The 17,134-nt window shown below is 44.4% G+C and overlaps 1 protein-coding gene across 4 annotated transcripts in view; it reads left to right on the top strand.

Annotated features, from left to right (window-relative positions):
- The window catches only part of CALN1 (calneuron 1), a 283,840-nt gene that overhangs the window by 127,752 nt on the left and 138,954 nt on the right, over window positions 1–17,134 (top strand). The gene's annotated exons all lie outside the window — the stretch shown is intronic.

Genomic DNA, 17,134 nt, shown 5'->3' with positions numbered 1-17,134 from the left:
TGAAGTAGAGAATAAAAGGTTTGCTTTAAGTGGCACAGGTCACCAGATCTAAAATGAGCGGAAGGCCATAGCCTGAAGTTCTATTCAGATCTCAGGTCTGCTTTTAGCTGCAGTCTCTGTCCTTCCACCTTCAAATAAGGCAAGAGCTTTTAAAAGAACAAGAATGTTCTGAATGGGCCAAATTTTGCAGGAGAAAGTTAGACTAACATTTTGGATAAAGATGCCTTGTTCTTTACACAGGAAGATGCCTTGTTCTTTATGCAGGGCCAGGATCTGTGTTCCTAGATGTAGCATCACATTTGCTATATGTCCATTAAGCGAGAAGTTTTCTGTCTAGCTATATCTATTTATCTAGATAGATATGTGGAAGCTGAATGTGGCTCCGGGGCTGGAAAAGTGCTTTGCGATTGACTTCTCCAGGTCAATGATTGGGGGCATAAGCCAACCTTTAATTGACGAGGGTTAGAAAGAAACTTTCCTTGTGGGTGGATATTATCCCATAATTACCTACCCCGTGGAGTTTCTTGTACTTCCGTCTGCAGCATCTGGTATTGGTCACTGTCAGAGACAAGACATTGGGCTATATGGACCTGGGGTCTGATCCCTCTGTTCTTGACCAGATAATTTCTAATCATAAGTGCTTACTGTTTGATGGCTGTTCTGTGAGCAACATGGAAGACGTTGAAGCTCTTGGTCTACTTCTCAGTGGACCTTTTGTACAAGCTCTGCAGAGAGCTTAATGATTCAATGAGCATGGAAATGGAGCTAGATAGAAACTGTCCCTCTAGAACAGGGTTTACATGTATTGGTGGGGCAACATGAAAGCAAGCCAAGTTTTATATGTTCTGAGGATAAATCAGATCTCACTTACAAGCTTGACAGGTCTATTTTATCTCTACTCTCTGTAAGTCAATTTTACAAGTTGTATGTTAATTTAAGCTAAGAAGAAAAAAATATATTCTCCAAATATATTTATTAAAATGATTTTTTCCCCCAGTGGGAATTTACTATACTTATTAAAGGTAAGAAATATACAGGACCTAGTATAAACAGGAGCGGCGCCAGGGTTTCTGGCGCCCTAGGCAGAATTCGGGGGGCGGCATTTTGTGCGCTCCCCACGGGGCGTGCGGGAGCTTCCGGTTTCGCTCCCATCGCGCCGCCGAAGAAGGACCTTCCGCCGAAATGCTGCAGGCGACAGTGGCAGTCATTGAGCTGCTCAGTTGCTTGCTGCTGTTTTCCGCGGCATGTCGGCAGAAGGTCCTTCTTCCGCGGTGCGACTGGAGTGGAACCGGAAGCTCCCGTGCGCCCCGTGGGGAGCGCACAAAATGCTGCCCCCCGAATCCTGGCGCCCTAAGCGACCGCCTAGGGTCGCCTAATGGAAGCGCCGGCCCTGAGTCTAAAACACTTCAAACACAGTTTAACTAAAAGCGTCACTTAAGGCATATCACTTAAGGGAAGTGTGCAGATTTTATAGCCACCCTCTGTGTTCCTTGTAAGGTGCTGTGGAAGTTTGGATGAGAGTTTGGGTTTGGTTGATAATATCGCTGAGCTGGCTTGCCCATTGTGGGCTGCAATAAGGAAGAACAACGTGGTTAGGTAAAGTTTAGATGCTCTCATAGTTGATGATCAAATAGGTTAGCACAATGCAGACAAGATGGCAGTAGATTAAGTCTTGCTCAAATGCCGCTCTGGAAGACTTCGCTGTTACACGCTAACCAGGGTGTTCCCATTTTAACTTCCTCTATAGCTCACAGACCCCTTACCTCCTAGTGACTGAAGAAGGCATTGCAACTTATTTGTTTAGAAGATTTGCATTTAGCAGCAAGCAACCAAACAGAAAAGCCAGGTCTCTGCTCTGAAGTGTTTACATATCAGTGTCAGACACAAAGGCAAGCTCTCTGTCAGTGCAGTGTGGCTTCTTTGTGTTATTGAACTGGAGTAATCTGGCAGTGAAGCTGATTTAACTGGCCCAGAGAGCTAGGGAAAGGGAGACACCACTGATCCTGTAGTGGCAGAAGGACTTTTGTGCCATTCACCCTCCCTGCCACTGGCACTGCAGGGAAAAGGGGGCCTGGCTGGAGGACTGGAGAGTGGCCAGAATACTGTAAGATGTGCTGATTCTCTGTTGTATTTTCACTCCTCTCAGGCTGTTTGCAGTTGGCCTTCAAGCTGCTCTAACATAGCACAGGGAGACCAGCCCTGCACAGAACAGTGACAGACCAGAGATTTAGGCCCCCTTAGCCACCCCCACCCTACTTTGCAATTTGACCACCCCCCAATCAGGTAAAATTCATGCATGTTGGCGACTCCATTCTGATTTCACAGGCTATTGGTCACCACAAAATTCAGCCCAGGGAGTGAAGGTGCCTGGCCTAAACAAAGTCAGTCTGAATATGAGTGTCATTACTGGTAATTAATGTGAAATGTCATGAATAACTGCTGGGTAGCCGGCTTATAAAACCAGTGGCAGTCACTGCGAATGTTAATCCCATGTCAGCTCAATGTGGTTTGTGCCTTAGTGTAATTGTGCCGTTGCACTGGAGAGCAGCTTATTTCATTCATCTCTGTTCACAAAGGATATCCCACTCATTCTTCAAAATACAGGAGCTGAGCTCTTTTGCTAATCACGCATTTATTCTTTGGCTGTTAGACACAGACTTCTTGTTAGAATTTACTTATACATTTTTGGCAGCATTTTGCTTTACAAACACTTATTTTCAAAGGCTTTATAACTTTGCCATGAAGATATGTCCCAGTTTTTAGCCTAGCAGTTTAGCTAGTCATTGGGCATAGTTCATTCCTATAGCCTAGCAGAAAAGACTCAACCCGAGGGCATTTTTTTTTCCTTACACACAAAATTGGTGCTAAATTGATTCAGTTCCTCTTAAGCCATAGCAGCACAGAAGGATTTCGTAGGTGGACATGCTTTCCTGTGCACTGTGTACTAAAATATAGCTTAGTCATTTAAAAAAAAAAGATGGAATTCCTTTTGGCCATTTGTTATTTTTTACCAGCAGTAAGTATTATTTTATTATTTATTTGTGTTCTTGTAGCACCTAAGAGCCCCATCCGGAGACCAGAACCCCACTATGCTAGGTACTATAGAACAAAAAGGCCATCTCTTCCCCAAAGAGTTTACAATCTAGGCAGCAGTTATTAAGATGTTTTAGCTTTGGGCGTTGGTGAGGGCATATGGGAGTTATACTGATGTACTAACGGCTGCATCACTACCTTTATAACATAGTAACAAATTTGAAATTAATAATACAGGCTGGGATTTTCAAAAGGAGCCTATGGGAGTTAGGCACTGTTCTCCCATTGACTTTCAATGGGATTTAGGTGCTAAACCCCCTCCGGTGCCTTCAGAAATACCAGCAACAATATGCTAAATCCTTAAAGGATTGAACCTTATTGCATACAAGTTATTGGGAATTTTGGGCGGGACTTCTTGCAAGATTGGGGCCCAGATATCCATCTGATCTGTTAGGCTTCTCTGGCATCATGGTAGCATCTAGAGTATTTGACTCAATCCCATTCACTTTTGTAATGGATTTTTAAAAGTGCTTGTGATCAGTTACTACGGTGATAAGTGAAGTATAAGAGCCTAAGTAAAACTAAATAGATTAGAATGTTATTTTTGTTGGGGGGTAATGTAATTAATTCATACTTGCATTGTTGTTATGTGGTCCACGGGGTCATACAGTGCAGTATGGTATGAAGATCAGACAATTTAAATTGTTCAAGGTTACACACATTTTTAATAAGGGGTAAAAGTGTGCAGAGATTCTGCGTTGTAGGGTGAATAAGCACATCTTAGAGTAGTCTGTTCACATGCCTGGGCAATTCTTCCACCTCTTTTCTGGCTAGTCATTCTCTTCCCATGAGAACTTCTCAGACTTTTGTCAGCCATCTGTCTATTTTAAATGCATCCTCTTTTTCCCATTCTGCTGTAAATACTATCGTGGCAGCAAAGAAAATAGGCTGAAGCAATAGTTGCTTACTCTTTTGATTCTCTGTCTATTCCTCATAGTGTCATTTGCTATTTGTGGTCCCCATAGTAGCATGAGGGTTTTGAGAAACTCTTAGGATTGCAAAGGAAATTAATTTATAGAACATTAGGTGTTGCCAAAATTTGTAACACAAAGTAAATGACAAAGTTGAAACTGACATGCTATCCATAACCTGTCTCTTGGGGATTATAAAGTAGGGGCGGCTTCTGGTGAATGTTATGTGCCATATAGTCAGGAATAGCTAGGCATAAGAGCATAAATTAGGGCTAGAGCAACTGCTTTATCTGTGAATTTCCTGGCTATTGTTGATTCATTTCAGAATTTTAGCGCTATTTGCACATATTTCCTTTTAGAATCGCTGCTGCCTTAACATTACAAATTGCTAAGAATATATATATATATTAATAAAAAATCAGGGGATGGAATCATCATTGCAAGTTTGAGTCATCCACCCACACAGACACTATCTAAAGGGTATCGTTAGAAGGCAAAATGTTCCCACTGTCAGAGTCTGACAAATATCACCTGAAGGGAAAATATATGCATTTTAGGTAAACTTTGTAAAAGTAAGTGTGTGTGTGTATGTGTGTATCACACACACACACCTCTCTCTCTCTCTCTCTCTTTCTCTCTCTCGCGCACACACACACCCCCCAGAACCAGAAGAGCAGCCATTAGGGTAGAAAGATGTTATGATAACTCGGAGCCTGGCCCAAGTCACAGTAAGTCAATCGGCATTGGACCATGTCACTATGAAGCACAGGAATATATGATTGGACAGGACCTGCTGGGTCATCAAGTCCAGTCCCCTGCTATCACAGGCAACTACCCCACAGAATCCCTTTCACAAATTTATCAAGCTCCATCTTGAAATCAGTTAGGTTTCTTGCCCACATTGCTCCCATTGGGAGGCTGTTCCAGAGCCTCACCCGTCTGTTGGCTGGAAACCTTTTTCTGATTTCCAGCCTCAGTTTATTCATCCCCATTTTATACCCATTTGTTCTTGTGCCAACGTTGTCCTTCACCTTAAATAGCTCTTTACCCTCCCTGAGATTTATTTCTGATGTATTTAGAGCATTTTGAAGTAATAAGGTATTTCATCTGCAGTTTTAGATCATATGGCCTCCGCCATAAAACCTTAGCTGTGCCTGTAAGACCTTCTGTAGACTGGGTATGTGCCCCGATTACAGACAACTGCCTGGCTGAACTGGTGCATGCTGTAGTGTAGTGAAGCCGAGGGAAGCTCCGTCAGTGCAAATCAAGGCTTTGTCTGTCCAAGCTAGGCTTGCAGTAGTGGAGCTATAGAAAAGGCTGGAACTGGGGAAAATCCCCAGTCTAGACAAGCTTAGGTCAAGTGGCCTTCAAATGAAGTGCTCGAGGATGTCCCCTGAATCAGAGCTCTTCCTCAAGGATTATCTTGTTTGAGTCGAAGACAAACATGCTCACATGTCTGCATGCACTATAGCACCTCCATTACCAGGCTTCCACCTGTTTCATTGCCAACTCTCTGCCATTATGGAGTGAGAGCAAAACCTGCAGAAGCGATTTTAACGAGGTCACCTGTAGGCTGGGCTGCTGCATGAGATACAACAGTGAGTGGCTTTAGAGTGGAAAACAACTTATGCAAAAATGAAAGGGCCTGGTTAAATGATGAACTTCACAATTAGATGTTGGCTGCCATATGCCAATAATCCAGGCAATGAACAATTGGATGAGGCTATATTGAGGCAATAGCCATTTATAGAGTCAAAGTTGCAGCAGGACAATAAGACATTAGGGTGATGGAGATTATACCACTAAATAGGCTCTCTTGGGAAGCAGGAACAAAAACTGCGGACCCCAATTCTCAAACTAAGTCACCTAAACTTTAGACACGCACATCTACAAATGTTGTCCATGGCTGTTAAAATGAAGGCAGAGGTCATGATTGCTGACCGGATAATGGGTAACCCCAAGAAGGTCAGTTTTTAATGCCTTTCAGATATATTCTATGCTCTGTAAAGCACTAAGGCACTGATTCTGCAAAGCTCTTAAGCATAAGTTTAACTGTAATCCCATCCCTATTCAGCAAAGCACATAAACAGGCACTCGAGTCCCATTGAACTGCTTAAGCATTTTGCTGCATTGGGACCTGATTTGCTATTGGCTACCAAGAGGACTTGATAAAAACGCGGTTGCCTCTCAGAGATGGGGAACCACAATATTAGTCCCAGAAGTTCCTCCTGAAAATGATTCTTTTAGAATGTGCCTGTTCTGTGACGCCTTTGGAGTTGTGGCTATTTTGTTCACCCTGCTGAGTTCTGGTGACTCAAGGAGCAGTTAGATTCTTGCCAGTCTTAAAATCAAGCTGATTGCACAATATATTTGCAGATGAGACTTATTGTTGCAGAGTGAGCTGCCTTGGTGTCCGCGGAGAGCGTGAAACTTAAATTCTTTGGAGAAGCAATGCACCAGCACTCAGAGGGAGGAAAATCCAAAGGCGCTATGTCCCGTTAGATGCTTGGTTGACACATGGAGTAACACTGAGTGAGTCTGCCTTTTTTAGCTTTTTGGCCATGGAAAAAACCACCCAGAGGAGGAGAGGGATAAAAGGGAAAGATAAGGTGCATTTGGGGGTCCAAGGACCTCTTCTGAAATGGCCAGGCATGACACAGAAGGAACTAAGCTGAAATGCTAGCCATGCTTATGTTGCATTAAAGGCTAGTGCTCAGATTAGCAGCTGTGATGAACAGCATTGAGGGCGATAGCAACAGAGGTTTCTCAAAAGCCTGTATTTCAGTGTGAGCTCTGGGAGCAGCCTGTTAATTACATGGATGAAATTGTATAAAAGCTCGGAATGCTTGTAAAAGAGAGGTTCATCCATGGATTTCCCATCATGAGTGATCTGGGGTGAAAATGGAATAATTTAAGTTTTAAATTGGGTTTAAATACTGTTTCATCTTTGTGGATAGAAAGCCACAGTGTCATGATGCAGATACTCCCCCGGCTGGACCTTGGGTATCTCTGATGCCTGTGGGGCTTTTCTTTCCAGTTTCCCAAATATAAATTTATTTTAATTACAGTGTGAATTTCTTCAGTGCCCAGTTGCTTCAGGGTTGAAACAGTTTCCATTTAGAAATCACAAATACCAGCACGGTGATGATAACGTCTGTATAATATCGATTATTTTATTATGAGATGCACATTTGCTCCTGAAAAAAGCCCATAGAACGAATACCCACAGGAAGAACATACATGCACGGAGCGAGATTGTGGCTACCCACTCTGGCCTGTGTTCTTATTTACTGTGGGCTTAGGTTAGAGAGTGTTCATTTATATCAGACAAAGGGAGCACACAGCAGTGCTCTGCGTGTATAATTATCCGAATCTATTTGATCTTCTATAAAATTAATATGGAGTCTATAGATTCCAGTGTTACTTGGGTTTGCTTTGATGTTTACATACTGGCTCAAAGACATCGGGCCTAATTCTCCATTGAGCTGCACCTTGCATAGCCATTTAGTAAGTGGGAAAGTAAGTGGTAAAATCTACAGTTCTGATCTGATAGCATCTTACACCCACTTTGCACAGAGCTGGTATGAAATCCAGGTGCTGCAGACAGACAGACACAATTACTAGACAAATCTCTCACACACTCACAGGGACTGTAATTCAGTTCCAGAAACACAGGCGTCTAGCACTTCAGCTACAAGAGCTTTTGTTAACAGGAGTAACAGGTCCCAGCTCCTAGCAGGTGCCGTCAGTCACACGGACACACAAAGCTGGTATGACGCAAGAGTGACTCTTGGGGTTAGAAGGAAGTTGGGCTCTGTAGGGAGCCAAGCTCATATCTTCTAAGCTGTGGATGCTGTGAAGTATCAGGGAACTCTATGGCTAGAGGGCCAGTGCTGTGCTAGATGAGGCACTAAGGACCCTCAGCAGGTAGGTGGTAAAAAGCTACAGAATGGAAATTGTGGAGCGGCACAAAGCAGCTCAGGTTTCCATTCCCAGATGTTTTACTGCTTGGGCCCTGGCTGGCGGTTCTATATTTGCCCAACGTGGCAGGTTGCTAAGATATTGGGGGGAATCTTGTAGTGTTTGTATATGTGCTGGGGAAAGGGGTCGCAGATGCCTTGCGTTAAAGGGGGAAGTGCTTGCTCCTTTCCCCAGAACAACCCCTCCCTCCTGATGCCAGAATCCTTTACTGTAAAGCTCATTCACCTTGGCTTACTGCCCCAGCAGTCTGTTATAAAGGAAAAATCCAGTAACACACATCGCGGCCGTCTCTGAGGGGAGAGCTCTGACAGAGAGAATTAATAAACTGACGATCAGCTGCCAACAGATGAGAATTGCTAGGGACACCATCTGGAAGACAATTAAAGAGGTTACGTTTGAGCTCTAACTACATCACCGTAGCTATTGGTATTGGCTGGTCAGTGGGCAAGTCCTCGGAGTGTCACTGGGGTTAGTTATCCTCCGCAGTGAATGTGAACGAGGATGGTGTACGAAAGGGGGTGAGTCTCCTGGAGATGGGAAGGAAGGAACCGATACAGGGTGGACATTGTTAACCCTCTGTGTACAAGACCGTTTTTAGAAAAGCCCCGTGGTTTGCACCAAGTCACTTTTACCTCACTCTTCAGTACTTTGTTTATTTAATCTCTTGCCTCGTAGCATGGAGACAGGCATGCGTGTCTCCTACTGGAAACGCATCATTGTTACGTTATCCCTCGTGTGATCTGAATTGTTGTGGGCAAATAGTCCTCTGAATTTTTCTAAATAAACCCAGTTCATTTTGAAGACTGCCTTTCTTTGGAGCATGGGCCAAGGACCTGTGTGCAGAGCTGCTGCCTGGCAAACTCAGATCGAGCTCCAAACATGCTTTAAAAGTCCCTGAAATCGGACAATGACACATTGATACCACTTTAATATGGACCTTTTTAATGCATATTTCTAATCTAGACCACTCGTTTACCAGGATCTGTCCAGTTCCTTGTCCTAAATCCATGGTTCACCTCACAGCTGCTCTGCAGGGAGCATGATTCTCAGAGCATGTTGCCCTAAAAACTCAGTGGGCCTGAGCCTTAGTTAACAGCAAAGCCCCTTTGCAGCAGTCTGGAGAACACCCTCTGCACGGACAGCCTCTCAGAAGCTGTGGAGCTCACAAAAGGGAGAGGGGGTAGGGAGAGTGCCCTGTTCTGTGGCTATTCTCTGCTTCCCAGGCAGACCCCTGAATAGGCAGAGTCAAAATAGGCTTTAAGCTACCTTTGCCTCCCTCCTGCTGTTTCTCTCCCAGGCACAGAAGCCAGAGAATGGAGGATTGGGGCCCATGTGTTCAGTCAGCATCAGGTGCCTACATCCAGAGGCTCAGATCAAGGTGAACATTTTCTAGCATCCCTCCAGAACCTTTCAGATGCTGCGTGAATTCATTAGTGGTCCATACTGGTTGCTGTTGGTTGAAGCGCCTCTCCTTGCCACACAGGAGGCTGTGGGGTTTGATTCTGCTTCCGCTGTTTGCTCCCTGGGCTGATAGGGCCTGGGGTGGGGAGTGTGGCAGGGAAACAGATTTCAGACTGAATGCACCTGGAGGTGGTTAGAGGGAACAGCCTCTGAATACCTTAAAGGGGATTTTTTTCCTTCTTACAGAATAAACCCTATCGTTGACCTTTTAAAAACTTCCCTCTTTGACCCTTCTTTGTCCCTCTCTGACCACTCCTGGTGAGCCGCTGGCTCTGTTCCTGCCAAGATAGCCCCATTGCAGCCAACTACTGTCTCCTTCCTGAGCTGCAGGTTCAATGGAGGAGGAACGGCAGCCTGGTGGGAGCAGCAGGAAGCCTGCAGAACTGTGTATTCAGACCAGCTGACTGAAGATTCCCATTTGCACTTGGTATCTTAGAAACGGGCCATTGTGTTGCTAAGTTGCCTAGGACAAGTCTCTTAGCCTCTCTGTGCCTCGCCTTCCCCATTTGTGGCTGAATAAATCTGCATTAATGCTCATCTCATTCATGATTCGTTAATTTGGAGGTGGGGGCGGAATTCTCCTCTCACTTATGCCAGTTTAAATTGGGAATAACTCCACTGAAGTCAACGATGCTAGACTTGTGTCACGCCCATGAAGTGTGTACGAGAAGACTCAGGCCCCCAATCTATTATGTAAGTGCTTAGTCAAATAGCCTGTTGTATTTTCTGTTCTGTGCCGTATTGGTTCTCATACCAGCTGTCATCTATCTCATCGCTTAGGGCTTTCATATCTCAACCAAAGTCTTGGGGCTGCTGCAGAGTGGACTCAGGAGGTTCAGACAAGATGCTGTTAAAAAAGAGACAAAAGGAGGATGAACGTTACTAGAGTGCCCTGATGAATCTAAGCCAGACCCACAGTGGAGCAAACGGGACCTTAATGTTGCATGATTCTGGGGCAGAATGAGCTTGCATGAATTTATAAAATGCGGGAAAAGGTTCTGCAGGCTCAGCAGTGGTTAGGATGCATGTTTCATGCTGCATGGGGAAATGAGTTCTGTTCAGTTAGCTGTACCCAGTCAAGGGCACCTCTGCGGTACTTCTGTTCCAGCAGGGTTCCTGCTCAGAATAGCATGCACTGTAGTGTATCAATTAGCCAGCGCACTTTGCCTGTTTCCCCTTCAATTAGCATTATTTTAAATAATTAATACTTGACAAAGTAAACGATGCGAGTGCTGAGAACCAGCTCTGCCTCAGTCCGTTTGCTGGGTTGTCTGCTGTCAGGTGCCCCTTAGTGTTACAGAGATCAATGTTTCAGCCATGCTGAGGTAGCTCACTGTGTTTTTCAGCATGTCAGATTTAATCAAGTTGTAGCAAAACCTGAGTCAACTTCCTCAAGTCCAGAAGAGTCACCCTGCCAAACTCAGCGATGCCTACGATTAGACATCTGTTCGCCGCAATGTTTAAGTGCATTTCATAAAGCCAGTCTAGATTTTGCCTCATTAATAATGAGATCTGGCAGCTACAGAGCAACAGATTGGGAGCCAGGACTTCTGGGTTCTAGTTCTGCACTGAGACTTTGAGAGTCATTAATCGCTATGTGCCTCAGTTTACCACATGGGAGCAATGTTTGTAAGAAGGGCAGAATAATATTTATATCCCCATCTGAGTGGTATAAGATTTCCCAGAGGGAGTATTCGGAGGAAAGCCCCTTTTCGGCAAAGTGCTTAACTTAAACGTGTTTTTAGTGGAAAGGCTTAAGTGCTTTGCTGAAATGGATCTAAATGAATGGCACTGAGTGAACCTCTGCTTTGCATTTATCCCATGAATGGAGGAGATGGGGAATCTCCAGAAATCCAGGGAAAGCTTTGCCTGTATCTTCCACATGTGATTCTTTCTAAAGACCCCTTTTTTTTTTGGTAGAAAAATAAGATAAAATGTCAAGGTTAATGTTAACGGCTTGAGTTTGATTTTCAGGGCATCTGTTATGTGGCATCATAAAGCATCTTCAAACCTGCTGTGTTATTGGTTAGAAGCCATCGCAGGCAACTGCTGTCCATAAGTCTGTAATGACACGTTTTGATTATGTTCTCCCCCCCGCCCCCCCCACTCCCTCAGTACTATTCTCCCCACACATGATAAAGTACATTTGTCTTCCTGAGGGGGCAAGGCTGTGACTCACGTCTCATGACTGGGAGAGCGACGAGTCACTTAGCAAGGCATAGATCCAGAGGAGAGAAGCTAAGCACGCTATGCTCAGAAGAGTAAAATTAATAGACTGCATTGTGTCTTGATACGGTTCAGACCCACCTTCCCTTTCTCCCTGCAATTACAAGGCTGTGGGAAGCATGAGACCAGCTGTTGTAAAAGCTCCATATCCAAGTTTACCTAGCCAGGTCATGTCATTCAGAGCAATGCTTAATTGAAGGCTAAGAAGGGGAAATAGAAAAACACACGGTAGCTCATCCCAAAACGAAATGAGAATAGATGCGAATGGCCAGAGATAGGAAGCTGTTGTCTTTTTTTCACTGAGTGAATGCACAGTAATATACAGTGCAACCCACACGGGGCACCCAGCTCCTGTCTGGCGCAGCCACTGAAACACACTCCTTCCTGGTAATTTTGTCAGATTATTTGCAAAACATTCAGAAAGGCGGAAGAGGAGAGGGGTGGAAAATTGGTGGCAGGTAAGATAGGAAGTGAGTGGGGATCTCCAGGGTAGTGGCTGAGGGAGTTTTAAAGCCGGGGGAGAAAGAATAGTGGGGAAGTGGAGAATCATGTGTGAGAGGGAAGCAGGATTCTCTGTGGTGAAGTGGCCAAGATTCTTGGGGGCAGATTCGTTGGAAGAGCAAAGCAGGAACAGAGGAGGCGGTGGTGGAGGGGTGATATTAGAGTCAGAGCTGGGACGGGGAAGCAGGGAATATTGGGGGAGAGATTTGGGAGCCAGGGAAGCTGGACAGACTGTTCTGGAGGGCACAGGCAAGGGAGCGGGTGGTTGGTAGCTGGCTAGATGTGGTGTCTGACCACTCAGGTTCCATCCTAGAGGCCCTCCTGAGCAAGATGAGCTGGCAGCCAGGACTATGGGCAGCAGTTGTCGGCTTGTGTCGGATTGCTGCTGCTTCCAACTGTCAGACAGATGGTGGGGCAGAAACCCAGCCGGGAAGAAGCTTTTCGTGGCCTTGGCTGGCTTTTGAAACATCAAAGGGTATTAAATTGAAACTTTGAATTCAGAGTTTGCTTCTGCATGCCCATGAGTACCGAAGAGGTGCAAGTAATCCCTACGGTTAATATATCACTGGGTGAGTATATGACTCCCTCCAGGTGAAAATTTCAAGTACTTGACAAACATTAATCATCCAAACAGAAGAGCAGACCTGTTTGCCAGGCAAGTATCCTCATCATCATTTCACAGAGAGGGACACAGAGAGTTTGAGCATCTTGCCTAGTCACACAGCACAGGAGAGGCAGAGTTGGGACTAGAACCCAGAACTTTGTTTGGTTATAACAGGTTTTACTGTGCATGCCTGGGTTAAGGTATTTGTCATCTGTACTAGCCCAGTGGTGTAACAGTGTTGTGGGGCACTGGGTTAACCACTTGCCTCATTTCACTTCAAAGGTGACACAGGGTCAGTGGGAGAAGCAATTTGTGTGTGTGTATATATATATGAATTCTCCACTCAGCGCTATTGATGTCAGAGGGAGTCTAGAAGTGGAACAGGTATAAGGTCTGCAGTGCTGATCAAAAGGAGAATCATCTCGGTAGTATGTAAAGTGCTTTGTGATCATTTGCCATTTGTAATGTTATTACATTGTAGGATGAGTGGGCCAAATTCACTGAAGTTAGTGGGATGACATGAATTTGGCCCAGGGCTATTAGCAAAATCTGCCTCTGAGTGAAATTAAAATGAGTTAGAAATGACATTTTTTTGTATTCAAAGGTCAGGGTAAAGCACATGTCTGTGGTGCATATAGGAGTTGCTGTTACAGTCTTCCAAGTTCTTTTTCTTAATATGTGAGCAAATGTTCAGTTTTGGGAAGACAAGTGGTGTAAGTTTTGTTATGCAGAATTCAGTAGGGGGGAGTGTGACATTGTGTCCCATATTCTTCATAGCGATATTAGTATGATATAATTATATCATAATTATGATGTATTTTATGCAAGATAAGGCATGTGAGGTGTCATTGGAAAGTTTATGGTTTGCTGAATATGATTATCCTATTCGTATGCATGTATCATTTTTGTATCCAAAGTTATGAGTATTGACTGTGTATCTATTTCCCATGTAGCTATTCCTGAGCAATGCCCAATAGGAAAATGCTCTCAGTCTAGATGGCTGTCTGGGAAGGGCCCATTCAGGTTAATGAGCCATTAGGAAGAAATAATAGGCCTTAGGAGAAGTTCATCTCCCACCTGGTGAGCCTTCCGGTGACCGCTCCAAACGGCCTGTGGGGGATGGCTGCTGTGACTTTACAGGGACATGTGACCATGTCACCCGGTGCTGGACTCCACCTTGAGATATCAGTATTTTTCCACTGACTGGCGTGCGAACCAAGCTGTGAAACAAAGGGTTCCTGCCATGTGCAAAAGCTACATAAGACAAGGGAGTGACATCATCTGGGTTCTTCACTGACTCCCCACCCAAGAGGGCTCCTGGAAACACCTGAGGGGAAAAAAACTGAAGTGGGGGAAGTGCTGGACCCAGGCTAAAGGGATTTTTAGCCTGTGAATGGAACACCTGGGGATTCCAAGCTGTAAGCAAGTGCAGCTTAAGAGTCTGCAGCCTGCTGGTGTCATCACTTAGGGTGAGAACGTGCTATTCATATCCAATCTATTTAGTATATTAAGCTTATTTTGCGTTTTTGTTTATTTATTAGGTAATCTGTTTTGTTCTGTTTACTATTTCTTATAATCACTTAAAATCTATCTGTTGTAGTTAATAAACGTGCTTTTGCTTTATCTAAAACTAGTATGTGGGAATCATAACTCAGGGGAAAAAGGCTGTTGCATTTCCTCTCCACATTCAGGGAGGGGATGAATTTTATGAGCTTATGCTGTACAGTTCCCTGTGCAGCGCAAGACAGTATAATTTTGGGTTTATACTCCAGAGGAGGTGTGTGCCTTAGGAGCTGGGAGGTGCCCTAGCTGAGGCCTTCCCATGCAGGGGCTGGTTAAAGAGCCTGCCCGCATGTAACTGCAGCTGGGTGTGTTCCTAACTGTATGTGTGCTGGTGAAAGTGCAGGCTAGAGAAGGCTTTGCAGCTTGTCACAGCAGTACAGTGTAAAAGGGAGCCCAGGCTGGTGGGTCGGGGGGCTCAGTGGTACCCCAGTTCCAGGTGGCACCCTGGGGGAGGGACTCATCACAGGGAGCTGTGGGAAGAACCAGAGAGTTTGCCCTCTCTTTCAGCCTCTGATTCAAATCAAATATTTCCTAGGAACCAGTCATTGGTTTTGGGCAGAGAATCCTGAAAGAAGGAATTGCCTGTGTGCTGTATGTGACCACCTCTGTTCCAGGACTGGTGTATGTAGATAAATAAAACAAGCTATACTTAGAATATAACCAGACTCCAGGTCGCTGATTTCTCTTCCACTGGGGATCTTGACCTGAAAGGCCCCTGGCATCTGCAACCAGTCAGCTAAAGGGGAACTATAAGTAGAATGAAAAAGCTGATGAGAATTGGAATGAATGCTCACATACGCTGTTTTTGCAGTACTTCTCTGGGTGTAAAGTATAAAGGGTTCAGTACACAGACGGTGTCTCCCTATATGTGTAAACAGCCCCCTGGTATGTTGTAGGAACAAATAATGCAAATAATAAAGATAGAATAACCAAAGCAGATATTTTATCATCCTATATTTTCCAGTCTTCAGTAACACAGCGCTATGATCAGTCTTAATGTTTCACATCTTTTCTTCAGTTTGCTGAGACATACATAAAAACTAAAATAACCCCTCAGCCGTGAAAAAGTATCTAGGCTCATTTTCTCCAATTCACATCTTTATAATGTCATTTAGGGGAAGTGTAGTGCCTCTTGGTGATAAGTCAATAGAACACAAACATGTCAGCCACATTTGGAACAGGGCATTTCTAATTACTAATGAGATTATTCGTTTGGGCAATTATCTACTGAAATTGGTAAAGACGGATCTCATTACTTTCCTTTCATCTAAATCTAATGCATAGCCAGGGGGTTCCTTGAATAGGTTTGAATGGAGAGGGGGAAAAATAACTGTTTTAACTAGCTAGTAATTGGTATTTTCCCCCTACAGTTGAATCGGTTGGGTGTATTTTTTCTTCAACAGCTCTTAATGTGGAGGTGGCATCCCCTGTGCTCTGCAGGTACAGCTAAGTTTGTGCCTTTGAAAGGTGAAGCTTCTTTTCTAAAAGCATGTGATGGGTAAGATGCTTGTCACAAGGACTTAAGTTTTATCTCTGACAGCTTGGGAGGAAAGTAAACATTTAGTTCAGTGCTGGCGTAGGAGAGATGGAAACATATCGAGGGAGCTGAAGGACATAGCAGCAACAATAAGCTTTCCCTACCTGGCTTCCTGGGATTGTAGCTTTCAGCAAATTTGATTTTCCCCTTCCATAAAGCTTCATTGATTGCCTTACTTATTGCTTTATACAAATAATAGATGTAATGACACCACTGGTTGGCTAGTCTGCAGATATTGAATTTAGTACCTCTGAGTCTAAAAACACAGGCCCCCGCTACCTGTGCTAAAGAAACAAATCCATTAGCTTGGGGGCACTAGCAGACTCATAAAAAGAGCTGGCTGGAAATTGTGTGAGGAAAATGCTGATTCATCAAACCGGAAATGTTGAGCAAAAACACCTCCGGTTTAATGAATTTTCGGTGAATGAAAGGCAGGTTTGCATGGGAGACCTGCCAGCTCTCTGCACTGCTGCAGAGCCTAGGTTTTCGGGGTCTGCTGCTCTGGGGCAGGCAGCCATGCCAGGGCTTCCAGACTCTCAGCCATATTCCTGGGAGCCCCAGCTCTAACCAAGGCTTGGCAAGGAGCCTAGGAGCCCTGCCATGGAGCCAGGATCCCAGGGTCTGGGGCAGCCCCTCTTAATTATTAGCTAAGAACAAGGGAAACTTTGGGGAGAAAAAAAACCCTGTACAATACTAAGTCATCAGTTTTAGGCATCAAAGCTTCTCCTTCTGTGCCATATCAACAGCCACAAAGCCTTTAGTGTCCATCAATCATTAAAAAGAAAGCCAAAGCTTTGCCACTACCAGGTTTAAAAATTTTTTTCAAATGTGGACAAAAATCTCGACAGCCACTTGTTCAAAAGGGTTAACAGGACTACTGCACAAATGGGACATCATTTATCTAATACGTTTTATTTCTGCATTGGTATCGATCTCATCTCCTCCTCTTAAGGAGCACAATTAGTCTTATCAATGCAACTGAATGAAAATGACTGGTGACTCCTGCACGCTGTAGCCATGAGGAAGTAGGGGAGACTTTAACACCAGCTTTTGTTGCAGGAGAGCAGAAAGGCACATGGCCAGCTTTGAACATGGGAGTTGTCAATAAGTGCTTCACTCCCACAAGAAATATTCTCAACTGGTCTCACAGCTTTCTCCTTCTACTGGTTGGTTGGTTTGTTTTCATCTATTCTTTATAAAGGGCGAGATAGTTTCTGCGTGCTCATGTACCTACCGCAAAATAAAAACCACATAGAA

The sequence above is a fragment of the Mauremys reevesii genome, linkage group 20 (genome assembly GCF_016161935.1).
Source record: "Mauremys reevesii isolate NIE-2019 linkage group 20, ASM1616193v1, whole genome shotgun sequence".
In the NCBI taxonomy this organism is placed as follows: Eukaryota; Metazoa; Chordata; order Testudines; family Geoemydidae; genus Mauremys; species Mauremys reevesii.
The sequence above is the reverse complement of the archived record's forward strand: the minus strand, read 5'-3'. Positions and strand labels throughout refer to the sequence as shown.